Below are 21129 nucleotides of genomic sequence, written 5' to 3'. Positions count from 1 at the left end.
CTCTATCAATAATTCATCTCTGTCCTTGGTTATGGTCTTCAGCACAGTCCAGAAAGGAAATAAATTAGAAGGAGAGAAGAGAGTCCAGGAGATACAAGGAGCTCATTTTAAGTGCTCCACATGTGCCAATAACTGTGAAATGATTTGAATCCTTTATTTGTTTAATCTTCACAGCAACCCTGTGAATTTATTGTTCTCCCCATTTCACTGCTATAAAGAATGGGATTCTAAGAAGTAGAAAGAATTGAAGGTCACTTGATTGGCCACAGCTAAATTCAATCCAGGTCTGCCTGAATCAAACACCCACCCCATTAGGGGAACTGATCCCCTTGGGAGAAACAAGGGGCAATCAGCTTAGCGAGTAATCAGCAGTTTCTTTTAGTTGTATCTTTAGTTTCAAAATCCAGTTGAAGATTCATGTTATTGAATTGCGGGATTTATTGGTGCCACTCATACAGTGTCTTTGCAATGACAATACATACAGCTGAAGCTAAATCCACAGGCATAGGCTGAATCTACAAGGTACCGAACTTGTTTTCTGGATGCTCAGGTAAGTGATACAGCCCTGTCTTCCAGGGACTCAGAGCCTAGTAAGGCGGGTACATACAGATCAAGTAATGACTATGGTGAAGCATTTAATAGTGTGGCAAGAGGTTCAGGAGCAATCATATAAAGAAGAATTAAATGATGAAGAATGTCAAGATGAGTTCCTCAGAGATCTGAAAATTCCTGGAGACTTTGTTCCCCACCTGTCCTACTTTCTGTGGATGATGAGCACTTTCTGTTCATTCTCCTTCTCCTATTATTATTTCCCCTTCTCTGTCATCTTCATTCTTCAGGGCACACTCCTGGAAGAGCTTTCAATGGAAGCCCTTTACAGAGGTTTATAGATTGACCTCAACACATTCTGATCTGTGATTCTGTAGGGCTCTGGGCTTGTGTATCCTTCTGCTAGGGTCATTACAACATGTTGCAACAATCTAATTTTGCATTTGTGTCTCCCATTAAGTGAGGAAGTCAGAGAGTCTGTATAGGTATCACCAAACATAGTGTGTGGTTTGCACTCATGCACAAAAAAAGGCTCAGAGAATGAACAAATGAGCAAAACCTGAGCCAATTTCTCCAACACTAAGGATAAAACACTGTAAAGGGGAAGGGAAAGGTGAGGAAGAAACATATGACTTTACCAAAATATCTACAGACGTTTTCCTTAGTAGAAATTCTTTGTCTTTCCTTTTCATTTCATCCAAAATAATACCACCTTTCATTCAGAGTATTTTCCCTCCAAGAATTATTTTTTTACCTCTTTAGTCAATAACAGGTGCTTCCTAAGGGTAAATTGAGAATCACTCAACTCCATTTGGGAAGATTCTGGCAGCCTCTGAGAGTGATTGACATTTAGTTGTTTCCAGCTTCATTCCCCTAGCTCTTCCTTCCTCACCAATCCGGCCATTCAAAGCAATCTCATGAGTCAACTGTAGAATAAGAGCTTTGCAATTCCATGCCAAAAACTATTCATTTATCTCCCATCTGTTTAAAAATGTAGATATTATTTGCTCTCTCGGACCCTTGGCTTCTGCTCCAGGTTCCTGATTATTTATTCATATCCACTGGCTGGTGTTCTTTGGGGTAAGATGATTATGATGGGGTCTGTTATTTCCCTTTTCATGGCTCAAGCTACATCTCTCTTGAACCCTTCAGGCAGCCCTCCATCAACATGAAAGCATTTCCATGTTCTTTCTTACAGCAAAGAAAGTTCTGGGATGAGCAACTCCCTCTCTCTCAAGGCCATTTCTTGATTGTTTCTAGCTTCTCTGCTCTGGCTCTTGGATGACAGAAAGAATTAATAACAATTTTCAAGTGAGTCAGAAACTTAAACAGAGTATGGCGGGGATGTCCTGATCCTGCCCCCACAGTGTCTTGGGCCTCAGCTGATAAGACAATAATGGCTTAGGTGGGGAGCTGCCAGGAGATGAAGGAGTCTTCTGAAGGCTTTCTCACTCACAGATGGGAGACCTGGGCTGGGATGACTTGAAAGCAGACTCAAGCTGGGATTTTCAAATATAGCACCTGTAAGTGGCCCCTCTTAATCCTTCATGAAGGGATTAATAGTGATGTCAGGGGATGAATGAAATGTCGAAGTATAAGAGTGGGCTATTGTAAAAAGAGGGAGCTTGGCCCCCTACCCAGGTCTTAGTTGTTCTGTCATGTAACCTCTTTCTCTTGCACATACTCCTGCTATGTGATACAATCCACCATATTGTGATGCAGCAGAAGGTCCTTACAGAGTCATGAAAGATGAGGCCATCCGATCTTTGACATTCATCTCCAAAATGGTGAGTAAAACAAACCTCTTTTCTTTGAAAATTATCCAGCTTCAGGTATTTTATTATAGCGATGGAAAACACTAAATGTATGCGGCCTCCCTAAAACCACAATTTCTTTATATATACTCTACTATAATACAAGTACTGTAAAAGAGGTACTCGATAATTCTTGCAGCCTTTTGTTTAAAAAATATTGATTATGATAATAAACTAGGGATATAATTTGGTTGTTTTGGTTAAAAAAGTAATTGAGATGATAACATTGTAGGGGGAAAATTGCTTTTCATTCCCAGCGTGAACTAGGTACAAAATCATAAGAAACTGGTTCACTTTTAGACCTTTATTTACACTTGAAATATGATAATCATACACATAAAGGTTAAACAACTCTTTCTCCCAGTTATATTGCTAGTAATATGTTAAGTGGGATTTGGTATTTTGAATCACAGTAGTGGACATACATCAAATAAGTGGATGCAAATAATCAAACTTCTTGGATGCAAATTTCTAAAATATGCTCTGAATAGTTTAACTGTCCATTCACATGACAACCTGGTTAACAAATTCTATAATTGGACAGAATCCATTTTGCACAACAAAGTTAGGGCAGGAATAGAGCAATGCTGTGTCCCTTGTCAACCTTACATGGAAACAGAATTCAACTTGGATCCACCTTTGTTCACTTCACTATATACTCAAAAACCTTTCAGAATTTCAAGAAGAAAAAAATTATCTTCAATACATCAGTTTTCAATATGACAGTTAAATTTTACTTTTGCCCCAATTATCTCCTTACTCCAGAAGCTTGCATCTTAAGGGTCTTTAGAATTGTCCCTCAGAGGATATTCAGGTATGTTTTAGGTAGAACTGTAGAAAGTAGTTCATATTTGTTCTTTTGTGTTTTACAGAAACAATTGCATGTGATTGAAGCTATGTGTTGATGGCATTTCCTGAATAAAAATAATTAATAATCAATAGTAAAAAGAATACTGCTCCAGGTTTTAATAAGGATTCCTCAAATCCAGTGTCTCAAAATTAAGTCTGAGAATAAGTCTTTGTTTTAGATAAATACTACATGTAAATTGAGGCAACTTTTACTGTTTTTGTGAAATAATGGTAATGGTCTCTAGAGAGCATGGGTTGATCTCACTTCCCATAACTAGTGATCCTGAAACCTCAGAATACCATGTTTCCCTCTTGCAATTGATTGTACATTTATAAAAGAAAAGGCACATGATGAAAGGGAATTATTTAAAGGAAGAACAAGTTTAAAATGATTAGCTTTTCCTATTCTGTAAGGCATGTCATGTGAAGTTTTATGATTTCATTAATTGTCACTTCTTTCAAGAATCATTAACTCTTCTAGTAATATTTATTATTTTTATAACACTGAAAAATAAACTAGAACCTAGATTAAATGTTGTCCAAGACTTGGTCATGAATGCCTGGACACAGGAGGTGTTCATAGGGTTGTCATATTTATCGGAGCCCCCCAATATGTAAATATATATCTTATGTTGTTGCTTCTATGCTACCTGGATCCTTTTTTTTTTTACTGAAAGGGGTTCTTATTCTACAGGATGCAAGTTTCCAATAAAAAGGGTGGGCTAGTTTATTGTAAAAAAAGAACCACACAGTGTGGTGTGGGTATCTAGAACAGTGTTTCTTAAAGAACATTGGTTGGCCACCACTAGCTCAGAGACTTGCTCAAAATAAAAATTTCAAAAAGAAATTTGGAAGCACAGTTCAACAACTTAATTTTCTTTTTACAGAGTGTGTCATGAATGTAAATAAGTTAATATGTATTTGGTTCTCCATAAATGCACAAAAGAACAGACAAGATATACACATTTAGTTAGCAACAACAAATTTGGGGGAAATAGAGTGCAAGATTAGCATTTCATAGAACACATTTTTTAAGGTAATGGATTAAGAAAAACTGGAAGGAAAGAGCCCAGATTCAGCTTAAAACTTCATCTCACACTCACCAGTTGTGTTCACTTGGGTAGATGCTTTAATGAGACCAAGTCTAAGTTATCTCATCTGCAAAAAAAGTGGTTAACAATTTCAAAAGCAGAATGATTGATGATAACTGAGCAAAATGGAAATCATTTGGTATAGTACTTGGCAGACTGTTGGCATTTGGTTGATAATAATTAGTTTTCTTTCTCTTAAAATTCTACGTGACTCTTTCTTCCTACCCCTAACTACTGAGGACAATTTCTGAAGACAACACTTGTCAATGGCCCTCATCCAGAGGAACTCCCATTTCCATTTGCTTTATGGAACTTTCTCAGCCTGCAGCGTCTGACCTCTCCTTGATGCCTCTTTATTCTTTCACCTGCTCTCCTGAGCCCATCTGGCCACATGTTATAACCCTTTCCTCCTGAACCTGAAAGCTAATGAAGCAAGACTGTAAAATAAGCTTTATTTCATCACTCTGCATCCTGGGAACTATTGGTTGAAAGAGTGTCTAGTGGAACCAAAACAATACTTTTCCTATGGGAATATTTAGTAGGTCTTTTGTAGAACCATTTTGTTCCCCTCTTGACCTCTACCTTGACATCTGGGTCAAAGGATAGTTGGTATTTCAAACTGTATCCATGACAAACTACTTTGATTCTTCAGCATCATTACAAAGATTATCATAGAAGAAACCTACTTTCTTACAACGCTGCTTCCCCAACTGATGTGTTGATTTTATTAAAATGTGAAACTCGGTTGGCATTTTCTATAATCAAATTCTTCCTATTTATTTATTTAGTCGGGGAGAGGTTGAGAAGAAAGTGAGAGGACAGAAAAGCAACTGAAGAAGTTACCCATGGATGCAAAACTACAGATTCTCCTCCATTTATTATGGGTTTATTATTTCCCAGTAAACTCATTGCAAATATAAAATATCCTAAGTTAAAAATGTGCCTATCCTATCAAACATCATAGCTCAGGCACACAGTACACAGAACAGTCTTGGTTGTTTTCTTTGTGACTGTGGGCCTGATTGCAAGGCACAGCCCTCTGCTGCTGTCCAGCATTGTGAGAGAGTATCTGGCTGCATAATGCTAGCCCTGGGAAAATATCAAAACTCAAGTATAATTTCTAATAAATGTGTATGGTTTTCACACCACAGTAAATTAAAAAAAATGTAAGAAAAATCATTGTAAGCCAGGGACCACCTATAATGTCTAATTCTGGGCTGGAAGAAAATAAGAACTGTCACTCAAACTTGGTCTTCCTTCTTTGGCAATGAGGGGACACAAGCATCTTCATAAGAAATGCCAAGGTCGACATATTTAACCTCCATCTGGCTCAGGGGCCAAATTGCAGATGAACAAGCCATTACTTAATGAGTCCAGGTGGAAATGAACTTTCTGATCTGTTTATCTTGCTTTAGCTAAGGTAATCAGAATCTGCCATTATGTAAGAATAATGTGACTATGTGCAGATATTTTAAGCAGGTGACAGACTGGGAGCCTTCCCAAGGTAAGCTGAAAGAAACCAAAAAAAGACAACAAACATGTATTGAGAGCCTGCAACCATGGTGTGGGCCTGGGTACTCCCAGAGGCATTGCAATAAGGTTGTATTTAGCTTAATCCTTGTCCCAGTCCCATAAAATAAATAACACTTGCCTACAGGTGAGGAAAAGGAGGCAGAAAGGCTAAGTAATTTTCTCAGGGTCACAGAACAAGTGATTGGCAGAGATAGGCTGCAGATCTGGTTCCCTTTGCCTAGACTTCAGGGCTCTGGGTACTAAATAGCTCTGATTTCCACTCACATTGCAGCTTTTGGCTGCCAATGGCTATTTTTCCCCCTGGACACCTCTAATTCAGCTCTTCAAATTCCACTTTAATTTTTTTTAATGAGAAATCATTTATTTTTTGACTGTCTTTCCAAGTACCTGGATAATCCCTAAAAGTAGTTTTTATAAGTCCATGGAGAAGTTACAAAATCTGATCTCCTCATAGAAGATGAAGTGCTTGCTGTGAATGGCAGCATGAAGGCTTATTTCCAATGACTTTCTCTCCCCTCTCTCTCTCTCTCTCTCTCTCTCTCTCTCTCTCTCTCTCTCTCTCTCTCTCTCTCTTTCTCTCTCTCTCTCTCACACACACACACATACACACAAACACGTATGCACACACAAATACACAGATACATTCAGGTTCTCAATCTCACATGCACATATGGTATACTCGCCTAAAATACCATGAAAGACATTTAACATTACCTAATTCATTTTTTTTTTAAAGAGAAAAAGAGACTGTATCCCTACTGGTGATTAGCAGGACTACAAATACATGTGAGGCATAAGCAATGGCTAATTTCCTTGGCCTACAATTCAACTTATACCATAATTTCCAAGATAGATCTTTTCTCTCAATGTTAACAAGAACCAGATGCCTCTTTTAATAATAATGTATGCTCAGGAGAGTGAGTGGGGTGCGGGGAGAGACTTTAAAGTTTTGTTTTTCAAAAATAATTGTGCTATCGAGATTTGCATAATTTCAAAATAAATCTATATTGAAAATCCAGCATAATTTATGTGAAATCAAGTATATTATTTACATCCTTTCAAAAATAATATACAACATGATTTTTTTATTCATGTACTTTATTCCTTTTGTATTGATATTCCCTTTGTCTACAATATGGAATACATGCTAATGTTAATATTATGTACTATTTTTCAATAGTTTTAATTTAATTTGTGATGCTAACAAATGAGAATGTAAGCCAGGCACAGTGGTGCACATTGATAATCCCAGGAGGATCATGAGTTCAAAGCCAGTCTCAGCAAAAGCAAAGCGCTGAGCAACTTAGTGAGACCCTGTCTCTAAATAAATATAAAATAGGGCTGGGGATGTGGCTCAGTGGTTGAGTGCCCCCAAATTCAATCCCTGGTATAAGAAAAAAAAAAAACAACCAAGAGAGAAGATATATATACATTGTAACTATGCAAACAATTTAATTTCTATAAGCCTGTATATAGGCATGGTTATATAAAATAGGGCCTATTCTGACATTGTTTTCCTTTTGGATATTTGAGCTTGATTATTCATTTGGTTAAGTTTTTCTTCACTTTTCCCCCCCTGCATTGTTATATGCAGTTTTTCAATTCTTTTTTTTTCATCTTTTATTTTTATTTTTATTTTTATTTTTTATTGTTGGTCGTTCAAAACATTACATAGTTCTTAATATATCATATTTCACAGTTTGATTCAAGTGGGTTATGAACTCCCATTTTTACCCCGTATACAGATTGCTGTATCACATCAGTTACACTTCCATTGATTTACATATTGCCATTCTAGTGTCTGATGTATTCTGCTGTCTATCCTATTCTCTATTATCCCCCTTCCCCTCCCCTCCCCTCCCCTTCCCTTCTCTCTCTCTACCCCCTCTACTGTAAATCATTTCTTCCACTTGTATTATTCTTCTCTTACCCCTCCTTTCCTCTTATATGTAATTTTGTATAACCCTGAGGATCACCTTCCATTTCCATGCAATTTCCCTTCTCACTTCCTTTCCCTCCCACCTCTCATCCCTGTTTAATGTTAATCTTCTTCTCAAGCTCTTCGTCCCTACCCTGACCTTGGTTACTCCCCTTATATCAAAGAAGTCATTTGGCATTTGTTTTTTAAGGATTGGCTAGCTTCACTTAGCATAATCTGCTCTAATGCCATCCATTTCCCTCCAAATTCTATGATTTTGTCATTTTTTAATGCAGAGTAATACTCCATTGTGTATAAATGCCACAATTTTTTTATCCATTAATCTATTGAAGGGCATCTAGGTTGGTTCCACAATCTTGCTATCGTGAATTGTGCTGCTATGAACATCAATGTAGCAGTGTCCCTGTAGCATGCTTTTATTAGGTCTTTAGGGAATAGACCGAGAAGGGGAATAGCTGGGTCAAATGGTGGTTCCATTCTCAGCTTTCCAAGAAATCTCCATACTGCTTTCCAAATTGGCTGCACCAATTTGCAGTCCCACCAACAATGAACAAGTGTACCCTTTTCCCCGCATCCTCTTCAGCACTTGTTGTTGTTGGACTTCATAATGGCTGCCAATCTTACTGGAGTGAGATGGTATCTTAGGGTGGTTTTGATTTGCATTTCTCTGACTGCTAGCGATGGTGAGCATTTTTTCATGTACTTGTTGATTGATTGTATGTCCTCCTCTGAGATGTGTCTGTTCAGGTCCTTGGCCCATTTGTTGATTGGGTTATTTGTTATCTTATTGTCTAATTTTTTGAGTTCTTTGTATACTCTGGATATTAGGGCTCTATCTGAAGTGTGTGGAGTAAAGATTAGTTCCCAGGATGTAGGCTCCCTGTTTATCTCTCTTATTGTTTCTTTTGCTGAGAGAAAACTTTTTAGTTTGAGTAAGTCCCATTTGTTGATTCTAGTTGTTAACTCTTGCGCTATGGGTGTCCTATTGAGGAATTTGAAGCCCGACCCCACAGTATGTAGATCGGAGCCAAGTTTTTCTTCTGTCAGACGCCGTGTCTCTGATTTAATATCAAGTTCCTTGATCCATTTTGAGTTAACTTTTGTGCATGGTGAGAGAAAGGGATTCAGTTTCATTTTGATGCAAATGGATTTCCAGTTTTCCCAGCACCATTTGTTGAAGATGCTATCCTTCCTCCATTGCGTGCTTTTAGCCCCTTTATCAAATATAAGATAGTTGTAGTTTTGTGGATTGGTTACTGTGTCCTCTATTCTGTACCATTGGTCCACCCGCCTGTTTTGGTACCAATACCATGCTGTTTTTGTTACTATTGCTCTGTAGTATAGTTTGAAGTCTGGTATCGCTATACCGCCTGATTCACACTTCCTGCTTAGCATTGTTTTTGCTATTCTGGGTCTTTTATTATTCCATATGAATTTCATGATTGTTTTATCTATTTCTACAAGAAATGCCGTTGGGATTTTGATTGGCATTGCATTGAACTTATAGAGAACTTTTGGTAATATCGCCATTTTGATGATGTTAGTTCTGCCTATCCATGAACAGTGTATATTTTTCCATCTTCTGAGGTCTTCTTCTATATCTCTCTTTAGGGTTCTGTAGTTTTCATTGTATAAGTCTTTTACCTCTTTTGTTAGGTTGATTCCCAAGTATTTTATTTTGGGGGGGGATATTGTGAATGGAGTAGTTGTCCTCATTTTCATTTCAGAGTCTTTGTCGCTGATATACAGGAATGCATTTGATTTATGCGTGTTGATTTTATATCCTGCCACTTTGCTGAATTCATTTATTAGCTCTAATAGTTTCTTTGTAGACCCTTTTGGGTTTTGAAATAAACTAAACATTACCTGCTGTGTGCATGTGTTTTTCAGAGCCATGCATTTGTGAATAAGACATATAATAAGATTTAGGGTTAAAGCACATCAGCCAAAAAGCCCAAGCACTAATAGTCTTAGTATATCCATTTATATGCTCTAAACTGCCAAAGTAGAGGGAAAATCACACTCTGGGTCATTAGGCAAGTCCCTTGACATTAATATGCCTCAGTATCCTCTTCTCTAGATACAGTAGAATTGGTTTAGTCAATTCTTGTACAGGTTAGGTGAGAAAATTCATCAAATGTCTTAGGCATCTCTTGGCATGCAGTGAAACCTTATTGTGCTTGGGGTGTAGTAATTTTGATTATTATTCCCTGCTTGAGCTGAATTTGTTCTCTATGTTACATCTGATGGATGTAAAATTTCAATAAATGGGATGAAGCAAGTTGCAACTAGGTGTTATATTTTGGCCATCACTAGAGGGAGCCAGAGGTAACTGAGCAGCCATCAGCCATCAGCCATCATCTCCTGAACAGTTTCATTGTGCATGAATGATACTCGCCAAATATTGATAACACATCTACACTACATACATTGGTTCTAAAGATGAGTACAATATGATCACAGGTTTCACAAAACTTATAATCTAATTGAAGAAAGAAATAACATGTATTAAAAAAATTAAATTATTATGTTAAAAATGGTATATTGCAAAGCAGCAGGGAATTAAATATTTCAATAAGGATTGTAATGCAAAAAATAAATAAATAAATAAGATACTTCAGGTAGGCTCAGACAATTGATACTATAAAATGCCTGAAAGGACAGTAGTTTTTTTCCTTCAGGGAAAAATGCATCTCTGGCAACTGTCCCAGGTGCGTATATGGGCCTTGAAGGGTGAGACTGATTTGGAATATTGGAATCAGTATTCCAGACAAGTAAAAAAAGGGATCTGGGAGAGATGTCTGCATGTTCATCTCCTTCACGGAGGGCTTATGCTCACCACTTCATTGCTTTCTTCCCAAGTCAAGACTCTTACGTAGCTCCACCCAATATCAAATGTAAAATCTCCCCAGCTGCTTACCAGACTAAACCAAATGCCAGACCCTGGCTTTTCACACCTTTATCCTTTTATCTAGAAGATAGGAAGATATAGGACACAAAGAGCTCACAAGTCACATGTGGGCTAGATGTTAGGGACAGCCAGAGAGCCACAGAAGGTTCTGGAGCTGTTGAGTGACATGCTTTAATATCAGTATTAAAATAAAATCATATGCACAATGTCAATTCATCCAAGGTTGAAGATTCTTATTCAATTCACTACCTTAAAAAATAGATCAATCCCACTCTACTGATTGATAGGAATTAAAATAACCAGTAATGTTTGTTTTTAAACTTCTTCAAAATCAGAGCAAAATTAAGGGAACTAAAAACATCACAAACTTCTAGTTGTCTTTCCTTTATTTTCTCCTTTTGGGAACTGAGGGAAGATGCCCAAGCATTAGTGGAAATTGTTTATCCTTCTAGGTTTATTCAGTTTGGGCATGCCAGTTATAAAAGCAAGTTGTGACAAGTTTCTGAGCAATGAAGGCTTGAGAAAAAAATAATAGATGAAGGGGAGTTTTCTTCTGACCTTTTCAGAAAAGACAAAGTCAACTAACGTGAGGCCTTTAGCAAACTGGGCGGCAGACGGTGGGTGCAGGGGCACTTTTGAACAGTATTCTCAGTTGCTATAGAAGGTGATCCAGCAAACCCTAGTTAAGGTATTGATCCTTGCAAAGTAGCCACTTGGAATACAGTTTCCATCACAGAGTCCACTTATCTTGCAGGAAACTCATAATCTCTTCCTAGATTCTGAGATTTCTAAAAGCATATAATATGTCTCATTGTTTGGAATAATGCATCGTGCAAACTGGAGCATCTAATGTGACTTTACCTTCATCATTTGTGAATGAAAGCCCTTTTAAAACTCTTTAAGTATTAAAGCATTGGAATACTTAAGGAACCTACTGAATTACTCAGTCATGCTTTCCTATTTTTATGGTATTTTAATATCTTCCTGAGGCATGGGGTAAAAGGAGAAATTCAAGGATAAGCAGACTCTGCTTATAAACAACTGATTCCACTGCAAAGGCGATATAAGAATGCTAGTAACTATTCATGTCTGCTATGGTTCAAATGTGGTTCATCCCAGCAAACCCCGTGTTGAACATGCATTCTTCATGGTAATGAGTAGTATTGAGGTGTTGGGGCCTCCAAGAGAGGATCAGACAGATTAATGTTCTCTCGTGTAAGTTTTAAACTCTCTAGGCAGTAGACTGGTAGAGTGGGCCATTAGCATGCTTAGAATCTGACTTGAATTTCTCTTTGCACATGCCTATTTCTCTTTCTAGTTCTCCATCATTCTGTGACTCACCCAGGGATTCCTTCCCAGAAGGTGAAACCATGTTGTTTGGACCTTCCAGCCATCGTAATTGTAAGCCAAATAAACCTTTCTTTTCTTCATAAATTACCCATGCTCAAGTATTTTGTTATAGCAACACAAAGCCAAGTAAGACACTTCCTGAAGGATCAAATAAAAGTATAGTGGAAATTTACCAGCAAAAGGCTTCTTATCTCTTTCAAATTAAAATAATAAAGAACAATTAAAGGTAGAGAAGATAGTGAAGGCATGGGAGTAGGAGATGAACAAGAACAGTATCTTGGACAAGGAATAATAGGAGCAAATATTTATAGTAGAAACAATGTGGAGCCCAATAATGCTCCAATTCAGAGAAACTGAAAGAGAATTGGGAGAGAGGAGAATTGGGAGAGAATATGACAACATTACTGGACAGCTGAGTTGGATAATGGTATCCAGGCATTCAATGCCAGATTATGTTTGAGCATATTCCAGTAAAGCAGTCAGGAGTCATTTATAACATATGATATAGGGAGTAGCTGAGTCAGAGTCATAACTTAGAAAAATTAATTAGTCATAAAATAGCAAATGAATGAGAAATGGGAAAAACCCAGCCAGTAAGGAGACCAGGAATTTTTTTTTTTGCATTTAGAGAAGAATATGAAGCCCAGATTTTATTTGTGGAAATAGAAATCTGGGATATTATAGAGAACTGCAATGATTTTCATGTGTTATGGACAGCTCAGATATGTTAAGCCTGGAGGAAAAAAAGAATTGGCAGTACTTTTAGCAGAAATAGGAAAGTTGGGGGAAAAGTTGGAAATTGAACTCTGGAATAAAACTATACTATTTAAGGTAGATGTATTCTGCACCAGGAGAGAAATATACACCTAGAATCAAAGTTGGAATTCAGCAAGGATTACTTGAATGCATTGGCTATAACTTTTGTATCTGTGAAATAAAAATTTTATGAAATAAAAGTTATTTTCAATTTTTACTACTTTTTCTTTACTTTGCCCAATTTCTTTTAAGTCAACTATCTTCTGGTATTCATGTCATTATATTAAGGATTTTAGGTTATAGTTAACATTAATAATTTTATTTTTTAATCCAAGACAATGGCACTGATCACTATTGATAATGCTGAACAGCACTTGACTGGTAGTAAAGCAAACATCTTCAAGGCCCTGCCAATCATTGATCCTGTAGATAATATTCAAATAGCATCAAAGCTTTAGCTGTTTCATCTGCTACTACTACTACTACAAACATACATTGGTACATATTTTATGAATATGAATAAAATGATTTAAAAAGTGTTCATATCTTATGACATTGAAAAATACTCTTCTAAGAAATGTATCCCAGTTAAATACACAAATGGTAAAAAAAAAAAAAAAAACATGTGGAAGCTCTAAGATGTTCATGTCGACAAAGTACATAAAAAGAAAAAATTGAGTATCTTTCAAAATGTCATTTATTGGAGGTAAGTTATGGCATGTTAATATAACTGGCTACCTCATAGTCATTAACAGTGATGAAGTATACATGTATTTACTGAAAAGGAAATCCAGTTCATTTGTGGCAAGTTAAAAAAGTAGTTTGTAGCTGAGTGTGATGGCACATGCCTGTAATTCCAGCAACTTTGGAGACTGAGGCAGGAGGATCACAAATTTGAGAATAGTCTCAGCAACTTAGCAAGGCCCCAGCAAATTAGTGAGACCTCGTCTAAAACTAAATAAATAAATAAATAAATAAATAAATAAATAAGGCTGAAGATGTAGCTCAGTGGTAAAATGCCTGGGTTCAATCCCCAGTACCAAAAAAAAAGTTTTATGCATAGTACAATACAATTAATTATATACTATGTTGGAATATATATCCATATTATAGTATTTAAAAATATTTAACAGATAAATATATACAGCTATATATAGATATATCTATCAGATACATGTATACAGGCATATATATATATATATATATATAGTAATGTGTGCTTAGAAAAATATTTACAGATGAATCCAGAAATATATACATCAAATATTAGTAGCAGTTACATTTGCAGTGTGGAATTGGGAAAAACTTTTACCTTTATTAGCTTTTTTATGACAATGAGCATGCATTAAGAACTTTTGAAAAAGAAACCTCAGTTTATACCTATTTTAAGTTTTTCTAAATTATTGTTATAAAAGATGGAGGAGTATGAGAGGTACAAACTGAAGGGTTGCTTCCAATTAATGCCAGGATGTTTCTCAATGCTGGCGGAGTAAATAAGACAGCAAAATAGCCCAGTGAAGAGAATAAGCCAGACAGGAGTGATGGGGCTGGGAGTGTGCACAGAGGCAGAGACACAGTTCAACAGCTTTGGAGAAGAGGTGTTAAAGATCACTTCTTCCAAGATCATGTCAGGAACAAGACCTTGTTCAGAGTCTTCTCTTTCAAAAGCCTTCAGCTTCAAATTCCTCAGGAATCAAGCCACCTGTCTTAATATGGCCACATCTTTAAGCTGACAGCTGACAAAATGTTTCATCTTGAAAAGAAAAACACATTCTGGAAGTGGACACTGAACAATTTAATATAGGATAGCAAATAAAAACAAGAGCATTTCTAATACCATGATCACAATTCAGATAAAGGCTTAGATGTTTTCTTTTTTTTTTTCTGGGTGAACAATGTGTTGTTCTCTAAAGGAAATTTCCTCAGCAGAAAAGTGCTCAGAACAGTGAGATTTTGATGATGGAGATTGACCCCAGGTCATTGCAAAAATGTACTCTCTGGCTTTAGGGGAAAAAAAATCCTGGTAGGTACTAGAATTTTTCTGTTTGCTATCAACATTTGGGAGTTTCCATGTCATCATCATGCTTATTGAAAACACATGTCAGAAAAATACAGCTAATATACATCATCAGCCAGGGTTCTTTAACAGGAAAGGGCTGGATTTGAACTGTTCAGATGTTTCTGATAATTGTCAAAAAATACATCTGGCTAATCCTCTTCACCTATTCCCTCCTATTTTTTTTTCCTTTCTACTCCAGAGGGAAATTGCATGATTATTTGGACAATATATAAAAGGACCGTGAAGTGTGGGAGCACGAAGGAACAAGAGACACATGTTGGAAGTGGAGCTTGTTACGTCTTCTCTGGTGAAGTGATTGAGAGATAGCCAGGAACCAGAATGGTCCTGGGAGGAGAAATACACACAGACTACCAGGCCAAGCAAATGTGTTACTGACACACTTTCCCCTACTCTAATGTCACCTCTTGCTAAGATTCAATGAAGATGGCCCAGATTGTAAAAGAGAAAATAAAAACAGTTTAAATGAGCTGAAATATGAAAGAAGGTTTTTTTTTCCTTATGCAACTCTGAGGTCTAGAGATTGGTTCAGTTTCAGGTACAATTTTGTATCAGGGTTCTGGCTCCACTTCTCTTTGTCTCTCTCAACTCTGTTCACCCCAGTTTCACTTTCATCCGTGTATTACACCAAGGGTGGGAGAGAGATGCCACAGGCACACTACAATCCTTAGCAGTGTTCCTGTGTTTTAAATTGACTAGACTACTATATAGCCAGTCATATCCTGGGCTTTATTTCTGAACCCACCCTTCATCAGGAAGGATGGCATTGCTTCAATTGACTTAGGAAATTTATGAATTCTACTCAGCTCATTCAAACCATCTATCAGCTCCATGCTAGGAAAAGGGAGGGTGAACATTGGGGAACCAATCAATGTCCATGATAGTGAACTAATGTCCTCATTTTCCCAACTAGTGACATGTACATATGGTTTAAAACAATTAAGTTGAGAAATTTCTTGAGTTCTTCTTGCCCATCCCCACACCCATTTCTCAAAAGATTTGTGTAGTCAAATCTTCAGCATATGGACATTATGCACAGGATAGCTGAGCTCCAGGAAACCTATGTCAAGACAAAATAGATCAGAGTTACTTCAGACCTTGAAGAATAGATAAGTTAGTAGGCTTCTTGTAAGACACACCGAGGTTTGTTCTACAGTATCATCAGTAAGGAGGACAAAGAATGCCCAAAGAAATTGAATCTTGAGACTAAAATAGAGAGCCTTCCAAAGTGGTCCAATCAATATCCTGGCCATTGATCTATTTCTACCTTCCTTCTCCCCCGCATGGAGAGGGAGAGGGAATGGAAGACCTCAAAATTCTCCACTAAAAGACCATAGATACACAGACTACCATAGCAAAAACATTTAAAAAGTTATAATTGCCTTAAAACCTAAAATTGAGTGGGGACATAGATTACTTCAGAATTTTGACTTTTCAAATACAATTTTACAATTTTTCTCCCTCTGCTTGTCTTCTTCTGTCTTATGATTTACAGAATATACACATATAAAACACCTCATTTGAGAATAAACTTCTCAAGAGTAATTCTTTGATGATTCTCAAGGGCCTAGAATGACACATAGCATGCAGAATACACACAATGAACCCTTAGTGCTGAATGATGGATGGAGGTTCCAGGGACTGCATATTTGAATGACAGAAAACAAACCATACAGTGCTCTCCATCCTTCCTCTGCTGCCTGCTACCCTCCAAACTATTCTGCATGCAGACCCACTCATCCACAGCCAAATTTCTTATAGTCACCTTCGACCACTAAGTGAATCAACTGATGTGAACATACACCTGCCTGAACCCCTAGGAATTATACTTTAATCAATTTGCTCTATAGGCAAAGCCACTGATAGGTAGATAGAGATTTTCTTCAAAGATATTCTCCAATTTGCTTCAAATATTTTTGGTCAGGGGCTAACTGGGGATTGAACTCAAGGGCATTCAATGACTGAGCCCCATCCCCAGCTCTATTTTGTATTTTATTTAGAGACAGGGTCTCATTGAGTTGTTTAGTGCCTCACCCTTGCTGAGGCTAGCTTTGAATTCACGATCCTCCTGTATCCCCCAAGCCACGGGTCCCTGCTATTTCAAACATTTTTATAGATATCTTATCAATAGCATGAGTCCAAAATGGATGCAAGGTTGGCAGTGCCACTGTAAAACAGTAAGCCAATAAAGCTCATTCGTACCTAAGTGCATTGTGTAGTACACCTGCATAAGGAGATAGGGTGTTGGATTTGGATCATGTTAGTTTAAACAAGGAAATCTTGTTTCCATATTTCTGTAGACTTCTATGTATATGAATGAGAGTGCTATTGTTTGGATCTTGGAATGTCTCTCAAAGGCCCGTGTGTTAAAGACTTGGACCCAGGTTGACTTTTTTAGGAGGTGTTAGAAATTTTAAGAGTCCAGGCCTAGTGGGAGGCATTTGGGTTATTTGGGATGTGATTTCAAAGGTATTATGGGATTCTGGTCACTTCCTCTCTCTTTTCCTTCCTGGTCATGAGATAGACAGGTTTTGCTCTGCTATTTACTCCTGTCATGATGTGCTGCTTCAGCACAGGCCCCAAAGCAATGAAGCCAATCAATCATGAACTGCAACCTCCAAAACTGTGAGCTAAAACAAATGTCTTCCTCTTTATTTATCCCAAGTAATTGTTATAGTGATGGAGCATTGACCAAGTGTGTGTGTGTGTGTGTGTGTGTGTGTAGGTAGGAGGTAGTAACTGCATATTGTTTAATATAGATCCTTGCCTGAGTCAGTTTGAGAGAGACATTTTCCCATTTTTAACACTGGTGGAATGGCTATTTTCACACAGGTTACTGAGAGTGGAAGACGGTCAAGCTGATAGCCTCTCCTTGACTCAAAACACCTTAGAGTTAGGGCAGATAGAGGACTGTAGGTGAATAGCATCCTCAGGGAAGGAGGCCCTGCAAGCTAGCACCTGGGATCATCTTGGAGAGATATTGAGGCTGTGAGTGAATAAACCACCTGTAAGAATCATCAGGATTGGGTCTGGGACATGATGCTTTCATCTTCAGAGTTCTGGACTCTCATCCTAGAGAGGGAGTGCTGGTCAGGACCTCTCATATTCCCTCCATGGTTTGCTTTTCAGCAACAGTGCTTTATCATTTCAGTTCATTCCCAGAAAGTGAGTGTGAGTGACTGTGTTGTGGTAAAGAGAGAGAAACGCTCCCTCTCCTCACCTCTCTCACATATAGAATAGCTACAAATTTATAAGCTACAAATACTTCTGACTCTTATTTCTAAGCCTACTAATAAAATCATTACCCAGCATTTAAAAAAATGCTGCATTCCTTCTAACATCCCACTGGCTGTAACATTCACCAACTTGTATCATACTATTGCCATCAGGCACACAGAGACCCTGAACGGGGCTTATTGAACCAACTGCTGCCTGGTCTTAAGGCACAGTCAACTATGGCTTTAGGTTTTTTTCTCTTTAGTCTTTCCATTAAGGTTCCCAGCCAGACTCCACCATTTTCCACTGGGAAAAATGAAATGATCCTCTTTTTTCTCTCCTCTCTCTGCTCTCTTTCTCTTTCTCTCTGCCCTCCTCCTCTCCTCTCTCTGCTCTCTGACTCCTTTTCTTCCCCTTTGGGCAGCTCCCCAATAAATCTCTTGGTTGAAAAAAAAAGAAAGAAAATGAAATGACATGCTAATAAATATTTAATAAACAAGTCTCTGGGGAAAATGCAGGTCTACATGCATATACATAAGTTTATTATGAATTTTACCCATGCAAAAGATATATGGTGAAAAATGATGATCCTTAAAAACACAGTATTCTTTACTTTAAATTTCATATTGCCAATTGGTTTTCACAGAATGTTTTTATTAGCTCTGAACTTTTGTATCTAAAAATACAATTGCTGAACAAGCATAGTTTCAACATAATTGTTGATGTTTTCTTTCACTTCAGTTAACAGAAGTGAAATAATAAAATATAGTGTCAAAGTTCTGCTTGCTCATTCTTTTGATGAATCAGAAAATAGTTGCCTAATACCTGATGAAAAATTTCCCTGATGTTTTTTATAATTCTCAAGGTAATAGGTACAGACTTGATATATTTTAATTTTAATTTGCATTAAAAATATTTTCTCCATACTTATTTTTTTCAGGTCTAGCCAATTGACAAACAGTAAACCAAACTTGTGTTTTTAGATTTGCTAGTTTTCATTGTGTATATAGTATCACCCTGGTTGATTTTAGGTCACTGACCTGATGTCACTGGAAGTAGAGATAAGAGTAGAGTGAGTTACAGATGAAACAACATGAACACCCTCTAAGACACAGATACAGTAGGATGAGAATGAGTTTTGAATATTTATTAATTTGTTTTTGGCTGGTACCCTTTTTTTTTCCAATTGATTTTATTTTTTAAATACATGACAGTGGAATGCATTACAATTCTTATTACATATATAGAGCACAATTTTTCATATCTTTGTTTGTATATAAAGTATGTTCACACCAATTCATGTCTCCATATATGTACTTTGGATATTGATATCCATCACATTCCACCATCATTGCTAACCCCCTGCAACCTCCCTTCCCCTATCACCCCTCTTCTCTATCTAGAGTTTGTCTGTTCCTCCCATGCTCCCCCTCCCTACCCCACTATGAGTCAGACTCCTTATATCTGAGAAAACATTCAGCATTTGTTTTTTGGGGATTGGCTAATTTCACTTAGCATTATATTCTCCAACCCCATCCATTTACCTGCAAATGCCATGATTTTATTCCCCTTTATAGCTGAGTAATATTCCATTGTGTGTGTGTGTGTGTGTGTGTGTATCACATTTTTAAAATCCATTAATCTACTGAAGGACATCTAGGTTGATTCCACAGTTTAGCTAATGTGAATTGTGTTGCTATAAACATTGATATGGCTGTGTCCCTGTAATATGCAGATTTTAAGTCCTTTGGGTATAGACCGAGGAGAGGGATAGCTGGATCAAATGGTGGTTCCATTCCCAGTTTTTCATATTGGCTGCACTAATTTGCAGACCCACCAGCAATGTATGAGTGTGCCTTTTTCCCCACATCCTCACCAACACTTATTGTTATTTGTCTTCATAACAGCTGCCATTCTGACTGGAGTGAGATGATATCTTGAGTTGTTTTGATTTGCATTTTTCGAATTGCTAGAGATGATGAACATTTTTTCATATATTTGTTGATTGATTGTACATCCTCTTCTGAGAAGTATCTGTTCAGGTCCTTGGCCCATTTATTGATTGGGTTATTTGTTTTTTTGGTGCTTAGCTTTTTGAGTTCTTTATATACCTTAGAGATTAGTGCTCTATCTGATTTGTGAGGGGTAAAAATTTGCTCCTAAGACGTAGGCTCTTTATTCACCTCGCAGATTGTTTCTTTTGTTTAGAAGAAGCTTTTTAGTTTGAGTCCATCCCATTTATTGATTCCTGGTTTTAATTATTGTGCTATAGGAGTCTTATTAAGGAAGTTGGGGCCTAATGCCACATGATGAAGATTAGGGGCTACTTTTTCTTCTATTAGATGGAAAATCTATGGTTTAATTCCTAGGTCATTGATCCACTTTGAGTTGAGTTTTGTGCACGGTGAGAGATAGGGGTTTAATCTCATTTTGTTGCATATGGATTTCCAGTTTTCCCAGCACCATTTGTTGAAGAAGCTATCTTTTCTCCAACGCATGTTTTTGGTACCTTTGTCTAACATAAGATAATTGTAATTTTGTGGGTTTGTCTCTGTGTCATCTCTTCTGTACCTTTGGTCTACCAGTCTGTTTTGGTGCCAATACCATGCTGTTTTTGTTACTATTGCTCTATAGTATAGATTAAGTTCTGGTATAGTGATGCCACCTGCTTCACTCTTCCTACTAAAGGATTGCTTTAGCTATTCTGGGTCTTTTATTTTTCAGATAAATTTCATAATTGCTTTTTCTATTTCTATGAGGAATGCCATTGGGATTTTAATTAGAATTGTATCAACTGTATAGAGCTTTTGGTAGTATGATCATTTTGATAATATTAATTCTTCCTATCTAAGATCGAGGTAGATCTTTCCATATTCTAAGGTCTTCTTTGATTTCTTTCTTTAAGATTCTGTAGTTTTTATGTATAGATCTTTCACCTCTTTCATTAAGTTGATTCCCAAGTTTTTATTTTAAGGCTATTGTAAATGGGGTAGTTTTTCTCACTTCCCTCTCAGAGGATTTGACACTGATACACAGAAATGCCT

General features: G+C 37.1%; 1 long non-coding RNA gene across 1 annotated transcript; it reads left to right on the top strand.

The window, feature by feature from the left end:
* The first annotated feature begins 1705 nt into the window (after nucleotides 1-1705).
* On the top strand, nucleotides 1706-15219 carry LOC308648111. Its single transcript, XR_014021785.1, has 3 exons — nucleotides 1706-2336; nucleotides 12005-12087; nucleotides 15051-15219. It is a non-coding gene; the product is annotated as an uncharacterized lncRNA (long non-coding RNA).
* Nucleotides 15220-21129: the final 5910 nt, after the last annotated feature.

This window comes from Spermophilus citellus, assembly GCF_964194105.1.
Source record: "Spermophilus citellus genome assembly, chromosome: 4".
Lineage (NCBI taxonomy): Eukaryota > Metazoa > Chordata > Mammalia > Rodentia > Sciuridae > Spermophilus > Spermophilus citellus.
Note: the sequence above shows the minus strand (reverse complement) of the source record. Positions and strands in the feature narration are given on the sequence as shown.